Below are 5,533 nucleotides of genomic sequence, written 5' to 3' on the forward strand. Positions count from 1 at the left end.
CACACGCTGTGCGTCAGTCATTCTCTCTAATCCTCACAGCAAGCCTGTAATGGTGGCATCAGTCTTTTGCAGCTGAGAAGTGGGGGCTCAGAGAGGTTAAGACATTGGTGAAAGCCCACCCAGCTGGTAGGTGGTGAAGGCGGGATTGCACTCAGACTGTCTTAGGCCCAAACTGGTGCCTTTCCCCACACACCTCTCCTTGCCGATGGGGAAGGTGTATATTGGGGATCTGCGGACGTCAGGTTTGAGCTTAACTCGGCTCGGAAAAGTGTCTGTGGTCCCTCCACCCGCTCTTGGTTTCTATCCCAGGCAAGGATTCCACATGCTTGGGTGCTTTTATAAAATTTTTATTTTTCAATTACATACTCATTGTAACAAATCCAAACAACACAAAAGTGGATAAAGGAGGCGGAGGAGGACTGTCCTTCCTATTCCAGTTTGAGACCTATTTCTTTGCTTCTGACATGTGGAGTTGAAGCGGGGTGGTCAGGGGCCAGATGGGCCGGTTCGATTCTGGGCTCCACTACTTGCTAACGCCACAACCCTGGAAAAATTACTTAACTTCTCAGTGCCTCAGTTTCTTCATCTACAAAATGGGATAACAGTATTTATCTCAAGGGGTTGCTGTAAGGGTAAAACATTTAAATAACTGGCAAAGAATAAGCATTTAATAAATCATTAGTGATTTTTATTAAACATAGCTTTTAAAATCCAAAATGAGTATTAACACTCTACAGCTTGTGTGGTAACTTCCCTTTTCACTTTACAATATGTTATAGACTTCTTTCCAAGTCTGTACATATGGTACCTTTTAAATGGTTGTGTAGAATTTTATTTGTCGAGATATACTATAATTTATTCATTCAGATATGGATGCACATTTAAATTATTTCCACTTTATTTTTTTTACCATTACAACCAATGTTAAAGTTTGTGCCTCACCTGGTCCTACTGGTATTTCTGTAAGACAGAGTTCTGCAGCAAGATTGTAAGATTTTAGGGTATTTATATTTTAAATCTGATTACATATTTTACAATTCAACAGCATAGTAAGAAAACCTGTTTCCTCAACCTTAAAGAACATTAGATTGGCCGGGCGCGGTGGCTCAAGCCTGTAATCCCAGCACTTTGGGAGGCCGAGGCGGGTGGATCACGAGGTCAGGAGATCAAGACCATCCTGGCTAACATGGTGAAACCCCGTCTCTACTAAAAATACAAAAAACTAGCCGGGCGTGGTGGCGGGCGCCTGTAGTCCCAGCTACTCTGAGGCTGAGGCAGGAGAATGGCGTGAACCCGGGAGGCGGAGCTTGCAGTGAGCCGAGATTGCGCCACTGCACTCTAGCCTGGGCGACACAGCGAGACTCCGTCTCAAAAAAAAAGAACATTAGACTTACTCACCTTACAGCTGCTGGATTAAAGAAATATCCAAATAATTCACACAAGATGAAGATATTTATACAGATGGAAGGAAAGTTCTTACTTTACACCATAGATGTGCAGACATGATATAAAAGAAAACAAAAGGCCGGGTGCAGTGACTCATGCCTGTAATCCCAGCACTTTGGGAGGCTGAGGCAGGCAGCTCACGAGGCCAGGAGTTTGAGACCAGCCTGGCCAGCATGGTGAAATCCCATCTTTACTAAAAATACAAAAAAATCAGGCATGGTGGCATGCACCTGTAATCCCAGCTACTCGGGAGGCTAAGGCAGGAGAACTACTTGAACCCAGAGGTAGAGGCTGCAGTGAGCCGAGATCGCGCCACTGCACGCCAGCCTGGGTGACAGAGCAAGACTCCGTCTCCAAACAAAAACAAAAACCAAAAAACGAACCCCCCACCTCCACAGAAAAATATGGCAAAAGACATAAAGTCCCTCCAGCACAATTCTGAACTAAAGATGAGTGTGTTTAGGGAGCACTCCCAACATTCTTTAATCCTTATGACAGCTATTTATCATTACCCCCATTTCCGAGGTGAGAAAACTGAGGCATAGAGAGATTAAGTAGTTTGCCTAAGATCTTGCAGCTGGTGCGTGGCAGAACCTCCCTCATGTCAGGACCTGCTCAGGACCTGCTCTCCGTTCAGCCACACTACCTCCCTGTAGAGGTCCACACATGCTTTGGATTGGAAGAAACTGAAGAGGCCTCAAGGAAGTGGAAACTTCATTAGCCCCAGGTGCGGAGCTCTGAGTGGTTCCATGCGTCCTGCATGGCTTTAGGTGATTTTCCCATCTGTGATGCAGAGGGGCTGAGCTGTAATAGGGAATCACTGGGGTGAACAGACAGCATCTTGTCCCTCTCTGCCCATCGGGACAGAGAGACTGGGAGGCAGGCGGCAGCATGGTTCCTCTGCAGTGGGACTGCATTTGCAATTTCTATGTATTTATATAAACAGCCCCCAGCTCCTCTGGTTCTCATCTTCTGTATGTGCCTGTTCGTGTAGTAAATCCTGAGCACTTCTTTTTTTTTTTTTTTAAACCCAACAAAATAGAATCAGTGCCTTTTGTGTTCAAAAGCTAAGTGTCTATAAATCAGCGCTCCTTGAATGAGAAGATGTATGTGGCTTCATGAAGACAGGGCTTTGAATTATTTATCAAGAAGTGGTGCTACTTGGAACCTCAGGCACACTCAGCTCCGCAACAAAACTGCGTGGCTTCTCAAGATGTCTTTGTGGACATGATGGAGGATGACATGGATTTAAAGAATTAATTAGACATGGAGCTTCTTAGTGTCTGATACCTGCCCACATTTCCAGTCCCCATATGCCCCAAGCTGCAGCCTCACCCAGGCACTCAGATTCCTGAAGCATCATGTCCACACACACAGTTCCCTCTCCTTGGATGTTCCTTTCCTCTTAGCCACCCTGAAAACTCCTATGCATCTGCCAAGAGCTAGCCTAAATGTCCCCACCTCTTTTTTTTTTTTTTTCAGAAATTTCCTGCCTTCTCTTGTCAGGGTTACTAGCTGCCTTCTTTCGTATATTCTGTCTTACAAAGAATATACGAAATACTTCAAGAGTATAGTTAGTTATGTCTACCTATCTGTCACTAGAACAGTGTCAAGCACATAGTCAAAATTAGGTTGTCGAATGAGGGATCATTTGATGTCAGAGAGGAGACAACCCTTCTTGGTCAGCACCACGTGTCTGGCATGTGATGATAATTTAATTTCAAGTACAATGTGTCTAACACTTCTGTGAGTGGCTTGATCAAGATGCTAGGGAAGGTGCTTTACTGACTTTGCAGGTAATGCAAACCTGGAAGTGATAATAAACACACTGAGTGACTATTTGGTATTTTTAAAAAATGTGGAGACTTTGGCAGACTTGACTGAAATTAACAAGATGCCACTGAATATGGATAAAGTGGAGGTGTTACCAATATAAAGGTCTGTGAATCAATGGCAGTTGGTGGCTGGTATGACGGAGAAGATTCACAGGTGACCAGGGTATTAAATAGTCCTCCACATATGCCACGGTCTTTCATACCCATTGGTGAGGGGAAGCTTAGGGGTTTGTCTGGAAAAAGGCAGTAACAGGCAGAGTTTGATTCACTGAATCCTCTGTGTAATAATGCCTGCCATTGGGAGGCTGAGGCAGGAGAATGGCGTAAACCCGGGAGGCAGAGCTTGCAGTGAGCTGAGATCCGGCCACTGCACTCCAGCCTGGGCGATAGAGCGAGACTCCGTCTCAAAAAAAAAAAAAATAATAATGAATGCCTGCCACTTAATAGGTTCACAATAAATATTTGTTGAATTATGAATGAATACTCTAGTCCCTTTGCATTTTCTTTCTGCTTGCAGTATCCTTTGCCTCCAAAATTTTTTTTTTTTTTTTTTTTGAGGCCCTCTGTTGCCCAGGCTGGAGTGCAACGGCACGATCTCAGCTCACTGCAACCTCCACCTCCTGGGTTCAAGTGATTCTCCTGCCTCAGCCTCCAGAGTACCTGGGACTACAGGTGCACGCCACCATGCCTGGCTAATTTTTGTAGTTTTAGTAGAGATGGGGTTCCACTACGTTGGCCGGGGTGGTCTCAACCCAGGTCTCAAAGTCCTGACTTCAGGTGATCCACCCGCCTTGACCACCTGAAGTGCTGGGATTATAGGCGTGAGCCACCGCACCTGGCCAAAAATAGGTAGGTTTGATTTCTAAGCTTCAATCATCCTTCAAGAGCTTCAAGAGCTTCTGACTCTAGGTCTGTGCATTGGGTATGACATCACAGCTGTGTCTGAGACGTTGGAGGTGGAAGAGGTCAGAGTTATGGCAGGGTCCCTGGCCTGGGGGCAGCGATATAGAGGAGAATGTCACTGGAGTTGAGGAGGCTGAACTGTAAGACCAGGATGTCAGAGGGACATCATCTCGGATGCTGAGTTCATCAAGGATGATATCAGGGGATAGAGTGTAGAGCACATTTTAAAGACCACTTCAGACTGAAAATTACAGAATGGTCCAACCTCAAAAACACTTAAGCAAGAGAAGGATAATTTGTTGGCTTCAAGTATCCTAGGAAGGGTAGATTAGTCAAGCTATGGGGCAGTCAGGGAAGCAACTGGGTCTCAAGAACTATTGGAACCAGGGATTTTAATGCCAACAGGTCGGTCGGTTTCTCTCTCTCTCTCTCTCTCTCTCTCTCTCTCTGTGTGTGTGTGCGTCTGTCCTTTTCTCTGTCCATATCTTGCTTCTTGGACATTTGTTTCACTTGCTCTTTCCATCATGAATAGCTTTCTTCATGTGGCAGGACACAATGCAGTTCTGAGGTTTACGTCTTACAGCTTTAATCACCAAAGAGACAGATCTTCTAGGACACACATTTAAAAATTCCCAGGGAAGAGATCCATTATCTCAGAGGGAGTGAAGTGCTCACTCCTTCACTAGGGCCCTCAATTTGTCATCAGGTAGGTTGGGGGACGTGCTTGCAGAGTGAAGTTATTGTGGGAAGCGTATTCATTTAATAGACATTTATTCTTCATTTTATGATAGGAGACAACAGCAATTGGGATGACTTTGGCTGCAAATAGGAGAAAACCTTACTCACACTGGTTTAAGTAATAAGGAAATTTATTGGCTCATATGATGTGAAGCCCATATGTAAAATGGTCTTAGGGTTAGCTTAATCCAAAGGCTCCAATATCCTTTTTTTCTACAATTCCCTCATCTCTTCTCTCTTTTTGCTTAGTCTTTGTCTTCAGACTGCTTCCTTTATGGAGGCAAAAAAGAGGTAGCAGTTTCTGGCTCCACATCCACACATAAAATCCAGAGGAAGAGAAATTGTCTGAAACATTTTTCATAATAAAGGAAGCTTTATTCTCAGAATCTACCAGCAAACCTCTTTGTAGTTTCATTGGCTTGAATTGGATCCCATGACCTTTCCTGAACAAGTTGGTGGCTTGTGGATTCCGTGTGCTGACTGGCTCAATTCTATTCATCTCAGAGCCTGCGGCAAGGAGACTGTGATTATCCAGATTGGATTAGACTAATTAGAGACCATCCAAAATACCTGAGTGCGGCATGGTAGGCATGGGTGTATGAGTTAGCTTT

At 44.6% G+C, this 5,533-nt stretch overlaps 1 pseudogene; it reads left to right on the forward strand.

Moving 5' to 3' along the window:
• Positions 1-205: 205 nt before the first annotated feature.
• LOC105523675 overlaps positions 206-5,533 on the forward strand; it is a 136,027-nt pseudogene continuing 130,699 nt past the window's right edge.

Source organism: Colobus angolensis, unplaced genomic scaffold (genome assembly GCF_000951035.1).
Source record: "Colobus angolensis palliatus isolate OR3802 unplaced genomic scaffold, Cang.pa_1.0 Scaffold47, whole genome shotgun sequence".
NCBI lineage: Eukaryota > Metazoa > Chordata > Mammalia > Primates > Cercopithecidae > Colobus > Colobus angolensis.